A 15,747-nucleotide genomic window follows, 5' to 3' on the forward strand; every position below is an offset into this window, starting at 1 on the left:
TGATTTAAAGAACTCCATTTTCAATCAAATTTCAACAATTCATAATTTACTTTTCGTTCACAATTAGGTAATAAAATTGTTCCCACAATTCTCTTTTTGATGTTCACAACCAATAGCAGCTCAACACTCTATGACGTAGTCCACCAATACTAGCTTGGCTTCACAGAAACCGACCTTTACCAGTGCGACACATGATTGCAGGAGCTCACCCTCCTTTACAATTTCTCTCACAATCACTCTTTCACACAAACCTAATGCAAAATAATGCAAGCAAAAACCAACAACAGCTGTCTGCTCACTGAAGGATCAGGTAATCAAACACTCCAAAAGCATTATGGAGACACACTTTCTAACTATGTTTTCCCAATTATACAGCAAATGAGACTCGACCAGTAGATCTCACTCAAACTGATACAGTTCCTCCATGTGCACTCAGGATTCACTGATATCAACCACCCACACTCACTCAAGGAATACTGCTGGTACTATCAATGACAACTCACGACCAGCACCTTACACTGCAGACAATAAATGAACCGAGTGTCTTCTATAACTGTGTTCTCCCGGGACCGTAGGCCACGACGGACCCGTTAACCAACACAACTTCTTAGCAGAGAGCGCCACACACACACTAAAACTACAAAAACTCCAAAGAACACTTCACAACATCACACTTCACTGCAAACTTAAGCCAAAGTAATGCAAGTGCAAACCCCATTTATACTCACACATCCGCTGAAAGGGAATGATGCTGGAACTCCTTTAATCTTCCAAACGAACAATGGGGTAAAAATCTCAACTTGGTCTGGACAATTTCATAATACGACTAGGAAGCCCTAACACTATGCCTGAATATTTTGTCCCCCCTTGTGGGAGAAACTGTACTCTGCTACCGGATTTTCTGGTGCATTTCAGGTATGCTCTAACCAAGGTTGAAAGATCTTTTCACTCTAGCCAAGGGGTGATAGAAAGTTAACATCACAATTCAATAGACATTTAAATTTATAGTATGACCAATTTGGCCACACTAGGAAAACGTAAGTCCAAAATAAAGTAAAAAGGGTTTTATTACAAACTCATACTTAATAGATGACTCTCAAAACCAAACAATGAGGATTCAATATTACCAGAGGATGGCCCAAACAAAGTAAAAAGTTTAGGCCCCCTAATATCAAACAAACTAAACACTTGATAAGGGCAATACAGAACAACAGAACAACAGAATAAAAATTGATGTTCGGAAAACAAATGCTGGGCAAAAATGTTTTGTAAAATAAATGTCCCACAAAGCATTTATGGGGCGAGTTTCCCTAGTGCACTGAATATTGTAGTATAAGCTCTCCCGCTGTGCCTTTAGAGCTGCGTTGAGGATTATTGTGTTTTTTCTGTTTTAAATGTGCCAGTTTGTATATTTGTGTATATTTTTCAACTGCTAAACTTGTACATAAGTGGTACTCATGTAAAGCGCTCCAACAATCAAGTTTGCACTATATGAAACTTACGGAAAAAAAAGAAGTAAATAAAATAGAAACCCTATCCAGCCTTTAGCTTTTGGGTGCAGACACCACAAAGAAACAGCGGCATTCCCAAAAACAAGGAAGAGTAAGGAACAACATATGACCATGGAGCGCAAAGCAGAGATGCAAAAGATAAAAGCAGTGCACCACACTACGGTATATGGCCGATTGTGCAATAATCCATGTAACAGGGTGAGTTTCTGAGGCAGTAAGAAACAGCCTCAAGGTGGGACTAACATAAAGCATTTACCTACAAAATCAAGGTAATTTTGAAAGGCAGGCCAGGGAAGGAATGAAAGTGATGGGTGTGAGATGGGTGTGGTTAAAGCCCACAGAGTAGATTACAGCATGTCGAGGGAGCATCACATGTGTGCTGCTAGGCTCAACCTCAAAAGGGAAGTGTCAGCATCTCAGAAGCTCGGTCAAGAGTCATCTTCCGATTGGGCCCAGGAAAAATCTAAGGGACAGATGCATCTAAGTTCTATTTTGCATTACCTAAATAGTGATTATTAAGAAATCGCTATTTAGGTCATTCAAAATGGAATGTAACAAAATAGCCATTCCCTAATAGCGATTTCTAAAAATGTGCAATTAGGGAATCTCTATTAGGGAATGAGCCTCCATTCGTTCCGATGGGCCTAATGCCCATACGTGTGGATGGTTTTGCATTTCCTAATTTGCTAATTCCTATTAGGAATTTGCAAACTAGGTAATGGAAAAACAAGGGTGCTGAGGGCCTAAGGCCCCCCTTGATGCACCCCCCAGAAAAAGATGTGCACATGTAAAACCCACATGCCCTAGGGGCATGTGTGCGCTACATGGCACTTTAAAAAATGCATTTTTAATGCATTTTTTAAAGTGCACATGGTTACCACCAACTATTTCCTATATGCCCAGTTCACATTTAGGAAATGCTTGATATATGTGCATAGGAAATCGCAAATAGGAATTCCTTATTTGCGATTTCCTATTTAGGTAATCACAAACTGTGATTCCCTATTCGGAGTCGCAACTTTAGGGAAACGCTAAAAATTGCAATTCCATAAAATTGGACTGTGATGTCTTTGATACATTGTGAAAGGCTATTTTACATTTGCAAACAGTAGAATCTTGTGATTCGCACCGTTTGCGAATGCAAAATGTTTTGACACATCTGGCCCCTTCTCTATTAGCATTAGGGAAAGTGCTGAGCAAGGGCAAAGAGGTCTATACCTCTCGAAGCCCAAGGAAAAGAAGGGTCTCGACTCCAAATGGAAATGGTAAGTTAAAGTTCAAAGTGGGTGGTGATTTGTCCATCTGTAGTGCCATATGAATTAAAAGATTTTCATTGTCCAATCATTGCACATCATGCAACAAGCTTCTGCAACATCAGGGAAAGTTCACAAGTCCATCATTGGAAGGCTTCCATCTTGGCTCTCCTGTACAACTTTGCAATAAATAAGAAGTTGGGTCTATCTTTACATTCCTTATTTCTCAATGTACCATTTTCAAAGTTACTTTCTCACACTCTCTATGAGTAAAACAGTAGTACATCTATTCTCAAACTAACATCTTATGGGAATTACATCTGTAAAGAGATGGCACGTTGGTAAAAGAAAACAGCTTTCTCAAGTTCTATGAGACTGGGGCCCAGCAGTCCGTAACAACAACTTAACTAAACCACAATTAAAATGGTACACTTTATCCATGTTAAGCAAATACATTTAACTGTTTCAAATATATAGTGAACATTATTAAATCTCATCTAATTTCATGTTAGAGTAAATCGCAAAAGTAAAATAACTTGTTAATACATGTCAATAAGTAAGATAGGGACCTAAACATTTTCAACATTAGCATATGACATTTAAATCATTATCATAAAGAAATTCACTATTGTTGCTATGAAAACTATTTCTTAACATCATAAGGAAATATATAGAATCAACATAAATGATTATACTTACATTACAGTTTGCTTGTTAGAATTTCACTCAATATAATGTAAATTATGTCACATATAAATCATCACTGTGACATCAAAAGGTAGCAGCCAAATCTCAGCTGCACCAAGGGCCTACCTAGGGGTGACTGATATGTATGAAAAAGGATGGTTTGGGCCTGGGAATGGGTTTATTTTGCCAGGTCGAAATTGCAGTTTTAAAACTGCACACACATGCTGCAATGGCAGAGCTGAGATGTTTAAAGTGCTACTTAACCCCTTCTGTGCCCAGGACGCAATGGTTACGTCCTGAGGCACAGTGCTCGTGTGCCCAGGACGTAACCATTACGTCCTGGGCACAGAGCCCAGAGGGAGCACTAGCGCTCCCTCTGTGGGGTTCGCCCCCACCCCCCCCCCAAGGCAGGGATGGAAGGGAAAGACCTTCCCCTTCCACTCCCGAACCCCCCACCCCTCCCTGTGACGTCAGCACGCGATCGCTGTGGAGGAGGCAAGAGAGGCTTCAAATGGAAGGAAAGGAATTTCCTTCCCTTTGAAGTCTCTCTCTGCGTTTTAAAAGCCGGATTGTAAACCAATACGGCTTTTGAAACGCCCACTAGACACCAGGGATTTAATTTTTAAAAGGAAATTGGAATGAGGGAGCGACCCCTTGGGCAAAGGTCGCTCCCAGGGGGGGGGCATTTTTTTTAAGGCCTTTTCTAAACACCCCGGGGGCAGATCGGCCTATTATTAGGCTGATCTACCCCCAGAAGGGGCAGAAACCTCTAGGCACCAGGGATACATTTATTTTGTTTTGTTGTTTTGATTTTAGAGGTGGGGAGAGACCCTTTAGGCCATTTCTAGACCCCCTGGGGCCGGCTGATCTAGAGGCCAAAATCCACAGGTAGGCACTTTGCAAAAAACACCTCTGTTTTCTGTGAAAAAATGTGATGTGTCCACGTTGTGTTTTGGCCCTTTTCCTTTCGTGGGCGCTAGGCCTACCCACACAAGTGAGGTACCATTTTTATCGGGAGACTTGGGGGAATGCTGGGTGGAAGGAAATTTGTGGCTCCTCTCAGATTCCAGAACTTTCTGTGTTTTATTGGCCAAATTTTGAGGTTTTCAAAGGATTCTGGGTAACAGAACCTGGTCAGAGGCCCACAAGTCACCCCATCTTGGATTCCCCTAGGTTTCTAGTTTTCAAAAATGCGCTGGTTTGCTAGGTTTCCCAAGGTGCCGGCTGAGCTAGAGGCCAAAATCCACAGGTAGGCACTGTTTTCTGTGAAAAAATGTGATGTGTCCACGTTGTGTTTTGGGCCATTTCCTTTCGTGGGCGCTAGGCCTGCCCACACAAGTGAGTTACCATTTTTATCGGGAGACTTGGGGGAATGCTGGGTGGAAGGAAAGTTGTGGCTCCTCTCAGATTCAAGAACTTTCTGTCACCGAAATGAGAGGAAAAAGTGTTTTTTGGGTCAAATTGTGAGGTTTGCAAAGGATTCTGGGTAACAGAACCTGGTCAGAGCCCCACAAGTCACCCCATCTTGGATTCCCCTAGGTGTCTAGTTTTCAAAAATGCGCTGGTTTGCTGGATTTCCCCAGGTGCCGGCTGAGCTAGAGGCCAAAATCCACAGGCTGGCACTTTGTAAAAAACACCTCTGTTTTCTGTGAAAAAATGTGATGTGTCCACGTTGTGTTTTGGGCCATTTCCTTTTGTGAGCGCTAGGCCTACCCACACAAAGTGAGGTATCATTTTTATCGGGAGACTTGGGGGAACGCTGGATGGAAGGAAATTTGTGGCTCCTCTCAGATTCCAGAACTTTCTGTCACCAAAATTAGAGGAAAAGTGTTTTTTTGGTCAAATTTTGAGGTTTGCAAAGGATTCTGGGTAAAAGAACCTGGTCAGAGCCCCACAAGTCACCCCATCTTGGATTCCCCTAGGTGTCTAGTTTTCAAAAATGCGCTGGTTTGCTAGGTTTCCCTAGGTGCCGCTGAGCTAGAGGCCAAAATCCACAAGTAGGCACTTTGTAAAAAACACCTCTGTTTTCTGTGAAAAAATGTGACGTGCCCACGTTGTGTTTTGAGCCATATCCTTTCGTGGGCGCTAGGCCTACCCACACAAGTGAGGTACCATTTTTATCGAGAGACTTGGGGGAACACAGAATAGCAAAACAAGTGTTATTGCCCCTTGTCTTTCTCTACATTTTTTCCTTCCAAATGTAAGGCAGTGTGTAAAAAAGACGTCTATTTGAGAAATGCCCTGTAATTCACATGCTAGTATGGGCACCCCGGAATTCAGAGATGTGCAAATAACCACTGCTTCTCAACACCTTATCTTGTGACCATTTTGGAAATACAAAGGTTTTTTTGATACCTATTTTTCACTTTTTATATTTCAGCAAATGAATTGCTGTATACCCGGTATAGAATAAAAACCCATTGCAAGGTGCAGCTCATTTATTGGCTCTGGGTACCTAGAGTTCTTGATGAACCCACAAGCCCTATATATCCCCGCAACCGGAAGAGTCCAGCTGACGTAACGGTATATTGCTTTCAAAAATCTGAAAGTTACAGAGTAAAACGTGGAGAAAAATGGCAGTTTTTTCACCTCTATTTCAATATCTTTTTATTTCAGCTGTTATTTTCTGTAGGAAACACTTGTAGGATCTACACAAATGACCCCTTGCTGAATTCAGAATTCTGTCTATTTTTCAGAAATGTTTAGCTTTCTGGGATCCAGCATTGGTTTCTCACCCATTCTGGTCACTAACTGGAAGGAGGCTGAAAGCACAAAAAATAGTAAAAATGGGGTATGTCCCAGTAAAATGTCAAAATTGTATTGAAAAATTGTTTTTTCCAATTCAAGTCTGCCTGTTCCTGAAAGCTGGGAAGATGGTGATCTTGCCAACACAAACCCTTTGTTGGTGCCATTTTCAGGGAAAAAACCACGAGCTGCCTTCTGTAGCCCTTTTTTTCCCATTTTTTTTTACAAAAAATTTCACTGTATTTTGGCTCATTTCTTGGTCTCCTTCAGGGGAACCCACAAAGTCTGGGTACCTCTAGAATCCCTAGGATGTTGGAAAAAAGGACGCAAATTTGGCGTGGATAGCTTATGTGAACAAAAAGTTATGAGGGCCTAAGCGCGAACTGCCCCAAATAGCCAAAAAAAGGCTCGGCACAGGAGGGGAAAAGGCCTGGCAGCGAAGGGGTTAAGAGGGTGGCACAATCAGTGCTGCAGGCCCACTAGTAGAATTTATTTTCCAGGCCCTGGGCACAGGCAGTACGACTTTACTAGGGACATACAATTAAATTAAATATGCCAATGTGGTGTAAGCCATTATATGCCAGGACCCGCAGACGAGGACTAGGCTTTTACTTTTTTCATTTTTTATTCCAGCAGCCATAACAAATAAAACATTAACAGACTACATTTCCCATGAACCCTTGAGAAAACAAATAAACAGTTCATCCAATCGGAGCCACACCACGATGTACAATAGCCATTTTGAACCGTCCATCCCACTCTTTCTCTGCTGCTCCAACAGCTCAAGATAAGTGCTCCCTTGTCTATCACGTGTATTGTTTGTGATTGACTAGTATTGTTCACAGTGGCATTCAGCGCTGTGCGAAGATGACTGCTGCGTTTCCCACCACCGTCGCGTTTTGCCCACATTTCTTTCTGATGCATGTTTAATTTGTGTGATTGGCGATACTGTGGTGATTGACTTGCTGCACCAGTAGCGGCCACTGGGAAGGCTCACTTCAATGTAACCTTTCTCTTTTAGCACCTGAGCACGGCTGCAGTAGTTTCTCAGTCGCTACACGGCCGTCTGTTCTAGGTCCAAGCTCTCTCACGCTGTGTGGTCGCCGACTGCTAGGGGGCCCGTGTGCACCTTCCCATCATGCTCAGTGCGTCCCGACCTCCCACCATCCCACGAGACTCCCTTACTCGTTGGTCGAGGAGAGAGATGCGCAGCTGAATTCTAACGGGGGCTGACAAATAAATAAAGGGCATTTTCTTAGAGAGAGCTACTGCCTGGAGAAATACACCCATAAGAGGGGTAAAACCACCCTGCTTTTAGTGTTTTCCTACCTGGACTCATCCAAGGTGGCCCATTACCAACTATAATAAGGGTTGTAGTCCCAGCCCCTATTAAAACCCTTCCTTGGGGCTACATTTTGGGATTATCTGATATTAGGCACTGACTTCTCATACTGCTCCCTTTCTGTATGGCACTCCCTGACGTGAGCAATTCTGTTATGCAGTAGCCCTGACCAAATTACTTTAATTATCATGGAAGGCTTTGAGGAATCTGAGGCCTACATGGAGGAAGAGGGCATCACTTACCTGCCAATTGACGACGAGTTCTGTCGAGTGATGGATACTTCTATCTTTAAGGTTGTAACGCAGCTGGTGGTGCCCCTGGAGAAACGGATTGAGCAACTGCAGGCACAATGCCATAAACCCCTTGAACCAAGGAAAGACACTCCCGGACCTTCGGTCCCTAAACCTCTGGTGCAGCCGATCACTTGCACTCCTACCTCCTCCCCTTATAACCGGTTGGATTGGAACGACTACCCCAATGCCCCAGACGGCGACGCGGACACTGGCAGACCTTGGCACCCATCCTCTCTTTCCACCTCTCCAGGGACTGGCCCACTTGAGTCCATTAAGGCAGAAACCTCCATCTCAGACATGCTATACCCGGACGAACTGGTGCATCCATGTTCAGTTGACTAGTGTCCAGCAAGGTAGCCTCATACATGGTGGCTAGACTGCGCAAACCCTTGATAAGGAGGTCAGGAGCTGTCTTAGAAATTAATGCCCTCGCCCTTCTCTGGAGGGCAAGGGAGCCCATACCCCAGAAATAGATACCAAGATGGCCAAGTTTATCCAGGACCCTAAAAACGGGATTGATCATTCATGGTGCTCTGGCCAAGATAAAGTCCTAGATGTGGCAGGGCCCTTAACAAAGATCCTAGACATGGCAGAGGGCGGCAAGGCATTGGGATCCCTGCTAGTTCTGGAAACATTATCAAATTGGGCTCAAAGAGCTATCATTTTTCTAGGGAATGCCAACTGTGCAATTTTGACAGAGAGGCGGAGATCCCTTTTAATAAAGATTGACTGAAAAATTGGGGGAGTTGGTGACCTCCAAGGCATGTCCCATTGCCCAATGGAATCTATTTGGAGACCCTTTTGACTGCAAATTAGGCAAGTTTGTACATTCACCTCGTTGGACAAAGCCCATTCCTCGATCAAACGAGTATTCATGCCCTGTGTTTTTGCCGCAGCTGTTTGTGGAAGGGGGCACTCGCCCGGCCGTGCTTAGCAACACGCCCCGCTAGACCTACGGACTCCCACCGTGGTCAGTGGCAAGACCCAGCTAGGTTTGAGAACTTCTATCCCAGCAGATGTTACCCCTGTCACTGAGTGGCCAGGGGAGGCCCCAGAGGTGGGGGCACTTACAGAACATCCTAAGGTACGACTCCAAAACTTGAAAGGATTGAAAGTTGGGGGCAGATTGGCACAATTTCTGCCTGTTTGGGAATCCCTCTCATAGGATGCTTGGGTGCTTCACCGGTACAGGGTTTCTAGATATAATTCTACATGGCTCCCTACCAACCCTTTCGGCCAGCCCCTTTGGCCTTTTCTCGAGAGTAATCAGAACTCGTGGAGCTGGAGATTGCGCAGCTCCTGCAGAACAGTGGAATTGTCCAAACCATCAGGGTTTCTCTGCAATATTTTTCTAGTGGAAAAGAGAGCGAGTGGCTAACATCCAGTAATCAACCTAAGAGAGTTCAACGAGTGGCTGTTCTATCGCCACTTCAAGATTGAGGGAATTCATCTTCTCAGAGACTTTCTGCAGGCCAGCAATTGCATGGTGCATCTGGACCTGAAAGATGCTTACCTAAGGATCCCAATCTTTCCTCCTAATTGTGCTTTCTCCATTGTCAATGGGGATCTTAAATATTCAAGTTCACTGCCCTTCCTTTCGGGCTGTCGTCTGCTCCATGGTGTTTCACCAAAATACTAAGACCAGTGGTCGAGCACCTACGGTCCCAAGGTGTGTGCCTCATCATTTATTTAGACAATATCCTCATCATGAATCAATGTCTGGTGATTCTGTCCCGCCATCTGCAGTGTACGATTCACCTATTGGAGTCCCTCAGGTTCATGATCAATGAGGCAAAATCTGCTCTGCAACCTTCCAGGTCCCTTCATTTCCTGGGTTCCTAGTAGTTGCCGCCTGTCCTTTAGGGCAGAGGGGCCACGCCCCCCCCATCTTTTGCCCCTCATGAAGAGTGTCTGTCAGGCTGAACAAAGGTCAGCCTAACAGACACTCTCCATGTTCAGCTCAGGCAGCCAGGAGCAGACATGCGCGATTTGCACACACTCCTGGCTGTCCGAGCTGAACTTTGCTGGGCTGAGGAGGTCACAGCTCCTATGGGTGCCTGGAGGCCCTCCCTGGGTGATGAGGAAAGTGTCACCAATTGACGCTCTCCCTGGGCGCTTCAGGTTTAAGCCCTGAAGTGCCCAGGGCGAGTGTCAATCAATGAGGGAAGGCAGCAGTCCCAACCCTCCTGGGACCTGGAGGCTTAAGGTAAGTGTGTGTGTGTGTATGTGTGTGATGTTTTAAACTGAATGTTTGGTGTGCACGTACATGTTTGAGTGTTATGGGTGTTGTTAATGGATGTGCGTGAGTGTGTGTGCGAAAGAATGAGTGTGTGCGATCTTTTAAAATGAATGTTTGGTGCATGCGTGCATGTTTGAATGGTATGAGTGTTGTTAATGGACGTACGTGCGTGTCTGTGTGTGAAAGAATGAGTGTGTGTGTGTATCCCGCCCGCCCCCCTCCCTCCTAAAGCTGCCGGCCGCCACTGGTTACTAGTGGGTTCAGTTTAGGCCACATTCAGCCTTCCCTCATGAAAATTGTCCAAGATATGGCATGAGCTGCAATGGACTCTGGCTATGCAACGCCACAAGATCTCCCATCTACAGGGCGGTCTCACCTACTCCCAGTCAATTCCCCTCTCACCAGAAGCAAGAGAGGTGTTGAGTTGGTGGATGACACATATGGAAGCCTGGAACAGCAGCGCAATCTTTGGTTCCCAAACAGACCTGGTCATAGATTCAGATGCCAGTGGCTCGGGCTGGGGAGCTCGCTGTAAAGAGTTTTCCACAGGAGGAAGTTGGTTTTCCGCCAAACAGGCATTACACATCAACTGGCAGGAACTCATGACGGGGTCCTTTGCCGTAAAATGCTGGACCAAAAGATAGGCACAATTTTGTGTTCTTCTAAAAATGGCAAACGTTGTGGCGGTTCGCTATGTCAATCGTCTGGACGGGACAAGGTCAAAAGCATTGTCGGATCTGGCCCGGTCGTTCTGGGAGTACTTTCTAGCCAATCGGATCTCGGTGATGGCGCAACATTAACAGGAGCCACCAACCAAGTGGCAGATTGGCACTCACGTCACTGGAAAGACTCCAGTCACTGGAAGCTTCATTCAGTAATATTCAACCAGCTCCAGACATGGCGGGCCACTTCTCCACAGACCTTTTAGCCTCCAGGTTGGACAAACAACTGGATAGGTACTGCAGTTGGCATCTGGATACAGAGGCGACATTTACTGATGCGCTTCTCCAGGATTGGAGCAAGGAGTTAGGATAGGCCTTCCCTCCGTTTCCAATGATAATGAGGGTTTCCATGCAGGTCAGGAGGCTACAGGCCGATCTGGTAGTGATCTCTCTAATTTGGAGATTTTAAGTTTGGTTTCTAGTTCTGATGGAACTTTCTTGAGATATTCCAATCCCTCGACCTCTATTTCCTTCTCTGATACTGGAACTCCAAGGCAATCCACATCACCTATTTCTGAAAGGATCCTTGTGCCTCATGGCATGACAGATTACTGGGAAAACTGGAAAGTCCTGGGAATTTCACAAGAGGTTGCCAAACTACTGGCCAAAGCTTGGGCGAATAGCACCAATAAATGATACCGTTCCAACAGCAAGTGGATCCCATGGGGGCAACGGTTGTCCATACCTTAAATTTCTCGGCAGCCCTAGCTTCTGACGGGATGGTGTATAGGTCAATCAAAACATTTAGATAGGCCATTTCCGCTGGGCATCTTCCAGTGGAGGGTCACCCTGTCAGTGAGAATCCTTTGGTCTGTAAACTTTTGCGAGGGATTAGATTGTCCATTTCACAGAAACCAAGATATTCCATCTTGAGGGACATGAATAAGGTCCTCCATCTGTTTAAGTCGCGGCCCCCCAATAAGTATTTGTTGAGAAAACAGTCATCCTCTAAGTTAGCCACCTTGCTATGTCTTATCTCTTATCTGAGAGTGCCAGACGTAAGAGCTTTGCATATAATAGGTAGGATATTTACCCCACAAGGGGTTACCTTTTTACATTACTTGGAGAACTATGACCAGTTTAAAGGCTGTTTCCTTTCCAGCTTTTCCGGAGGTTCCAAAGTTGTGTGTGGTTAAAGCAATTAAGGCATATGAGGCTATGATAGAGGAGCTTTGACCTGCAGGAGAGGGGCAACTATTGATTGTGCTTACCAAACCTCATAAAGCAGTCTTCCCCTATGGTTGCCAGATGGGTCAAATGGGCCATCCATAAAGCGGACATTGATGTATCTTGTCCTGGGGCACATTCCATAAGAGGTACCATGGCATCAAAGGCCTTTAGTCTGGGGGCTAGATTGGAGGATATTCTCAATGCAACAGACTGTTCCTCTGATTCCACGTTCGAAAGGTTCGACTTCAAACCTATTACCAATCTGGCAACTCTAGTGGTGGATAAGCTTTAAACTAGCCTAATTGTTGTATCCGGGTCCTGACATAGAATGAAAAATTTCCTAGCTAACCTAATGGAAAATTCTATTCTATTAGGACACGGAGGCGAGGATTAGCCCACCCTAGAATTCACATAAATTGTCTTAACCCACCCAGTGACATATGAGGTTCTGGTTTATTCCTGTTGGGATTGATATATGAGCGTAATGAACCTTATAAAGATGTACCTTCATAGTGAATTGTGATTTGTTGTTTCTTAACTCTTGACTCAAAGGGTTTACGTTTACGTTTTTTTCCCTAGGGACGGATACCAACAAACAAGAATGATTTCAAGGAAGGAATGCTGTGTTCACACAAAGAAAGAGGGGGATGGACGGTTCAAGATGGCTGTTAAACATTGTGGTGTGGCTCCGACTGGATGAACTGTTTATTTGTTTTCCCAAGGGTTTATGGGAAATGTAGTCTGCTAATGTTTGATTTGTTATGGCTGCTGGAATAAAAAACTAAGAAAGTAAAAGCCTAATCCTCACCTCTGTGTCTTATTAGAATTTAAACTTTCTGTTACGTTAGCTAGGAAATTTTCATTTTACAATATTTTAAGGCAAGAGCATAAGCACTTTAGCACTGGTTAGCAGTGGTAAAGTGTGCAGAGTCCTAAGGCCAGCAAAAACAAGTCAGCAAAGCAGGAGCAAAAAGGTGGGAAACCACACCAAGGATACCAGGTCTAACATTATTTGTATAAGTTTGTTGGGTTTTTCATTTATGGAACTATAAAAGGAGTTGGTAGATAGTTTGGTTTAGTCCCTTGTGTGCGTATGGCATGGAGGCACAGTTAGACTTGATTAAGTGTTCCAGAGAGACTGCTGCTTGGGCTTTGATAACCTGGCTTGTATCATGTGAAAATGTAAAGTGGCATTTCTTATGATTGTTATGTTATTTAATAAAAAATGGTAAATCAAAATGGTAAAAAAATCATTTTTGTAGCCTCTGGAAATTTTTTGTGCCCATCCATTGTGTTGTCTTGAGGCAAATGCCCATACTGGCTTCACATTCAATCCAACGTCCTCTAGCATTCCCAATGAGGTTCTTACTTTTGAAACTTTGGTTTAGAATGAAACAATGCCACTGTGATACATTTGAAAATCTCCCTTATAACTTGACCAAATAAGAACATTCAGCCTTATTTAGATTGAAAATGAATGCTGAAACAGTTATTAAAATCAGCTGAAAAGGGTGTTGGAATATTCATTATGGAAAAAATATAGTCATTTATGGACAAATGTCAATGATGTGCTTCAAACACTGTGAGCATCCCGCCTGAATAGGGTCCACTGGTGTGTAGGGTATAGCTAATTTTTGAACTACAACCTTTGTTGCAAAGAGAAGATAGTGCTCATGAAACTACCTGTGCAGTTTTTTTGTATTATAATGAGCACACAAATGAATTCAAACACGTAAAACACTATGCACACACTGAAAAAACACTTTATTTACTTGTGGAATAAAATTGGTTTATACAAATTAATTTCTACAACTTGTAGTAGCTCACTCAAAATATATGCTATGACAGGACAGGAGGCGAGGATTATACAATCCTCCCTTCGCTTTTATTGTTACAGCAAGTTCAAATTTCAAGTTAAAAAACACAGTAAAACACTACATATCCCGAGAATCCCATAACATTTCCATAGTAAACATAAACCAATAGTAACACTGTCGGAATGTCCATATAAATGCGTGCCGGGTCCTAAATTGCTGACTCGTCAGTTAAGTCCCTCACTTCCTTAACGTTGTTGGGGTTGACAGGGGGTTTGCCTTGTGATATTGCCGTTTTTTGTTCTGTCATTGTACTGATTTCACTTGTTGCTTCTCAGCTGATTGCACTTAAACAGTGCGCAGTAGGTTTCGGCCCAAGCGCATGTATTGGTTTCACCCAGCGGGTCCTCTAGGTGGCACGGTTTTGAGCCGCACTTGGGATTCGTCTGGTGCACCATTGTTTTGCTTTCCCTCTTATCTCATATCCGAGCTTACAGAACCTCTCTGGAATGCACTTCTGAGTTTAAAGAAGACATTTATTATTGTTAATTCTCCACCCACAAGTTCCTGTGAGGCGAAATTAGTAGATTGGAAGCACAAGTTTAAAAGTAGTCGCAGCAATGAAAGCAAAATATTTCAAACTACTTCTCAGTTGCAATGTACACAGCAAATATAGGTGATTATAGTATAACATACCTGCAAAGCAAAGCATAAAAGTCAAAATTCATCACCGTATGGGCAAGTTGGGCCTATATTCAGCTTCATCTTTCTGGGGTCTGCAAGTTGATGACTCCGGTCAACTGCGAGAAAGAGATTCTCCACCCAAACGGAAGACCGGCAACTGACGTCTAGTTCCCGTCTGAAGTCAAGCAGATTCAAATCTAACTCACTGTAGCCCAGAGTCATCCTTAAAAGCAAACTCAGTGTGAGAGCCAAAGAACCTTGGAGAGCGGCCAATTCTCCTGACCTCACTCGCTCTCAGGCTGGATTGCGAGGTAAACACAAAATCTACGTGCTCTTATCAGCTAAGGTCTGGTGTGAAGAAAACAGCTTGGTCCATCTTGTGGAAAAACACAGCTTGGAAAAACACAGCTCATTTGTAATGTCTCAACTGCAATGTTTAACTCCACGTTAAAGCCAATAGGCAGCTAACCTAAATATCAAATGTAATGTCATGTCAAAGTTAATAGGCAGCGAAACTGAATATCAAATGTAATGGCTAATGCCGTGTCAAAGCCAATAGGCAGCTAACCTAAATATCAAATGTAATGTCTAATGTCATATCAAAGCCAATCGGCAGCTAAGCTGAATACAGAATAATGGCTAATGCCATGTCAAAGCCAATAGGCAGCTAAACTGAACAAAACATATAGGGGGTCATTACAACCCTGGCGGACGGTGTTAAAGCAGCGGTAATATCGCAAACAGGCCGGCGGAATAAAAAAGGGAATTATGACCGTGGCGGAAACCGCCATCAAAGACAGCCACTTTAACACTCCGACCGCCACGGCGGCACAGACAAGCAGCGCGGCGGTCACCGCCAACAGACAGGCGGGAGACAAAGTACCGCCCACAGTATTACAACAGGCCAATCCGCCACCTTTTCCGGGGCGGATTCACCGTGGATAAAAACACGGCGGAAACAGCCATTTCAATGGGAAAACGCTCACCTTAACACACTCCACGAGGAAGGAGGGCACCATGGAGCCGGAACTCCAAATACTCCCTGCGATAGTCTTCCTGCTCCTCTACGATCATCAGCAACTCCGGCGCCGAAGACAACGGTGAGTACTGCACCTACGACATAGGGGATGGGGGAGGCAAAAGTCAGGGACACACACACGCAACACCCCCACCACCACCCCAACCCTTGCACACTACAACACACACACGAATGCATTTCCAAACATCACAGTAACAACCCCCCCGGAAGAATGCAAAGACAAAAGGAAATGAGTTCAACCATTGTAA

At 44.2% G+C, this 15,747-nt stretch overlaps 1 long non-coding RNA gene across 1 annotated transcript in view; it reads left to right on the plus strand.

The window, feature by feature from the left end:
- Positions 1 to 13,310, plus strand: part of LOC138288347 (uncharacterized) — a 164,497-nt gene extending 151,187 nt beyond the window's left edge. The window contains exon 3 of the long non-coding RNA XR_011202376.1: positions 12,542 to 13,310. This is a non-coding gene — a long non-coding RNA (uncharacterized lncRNA). The remainder of the gene's footprint in view (positions 1 to 12,541) is intronic.
- The last annotated feature ends 2,437 nt before the right edge of the window (positions 13,311 to 15,747 follow it).

The sequence above is a fragment of the Pleurodeles waltl genome, chromosome 4_1 (genome assembly GCF_031143425.1).
Source record: "Pleurodeles waltl isolate 20211129_DDA chromosome 4_1, aPleWal1.hap1.20221129, whole genome shotgun sequence".
In the NCBI taxonomy this organism is placed as follows: Eukaryota; Metazoa; Chordata; class Amphibia; order Caudata; family Salamandridae; genus Pleurodeles; species Pleurodeles waltl.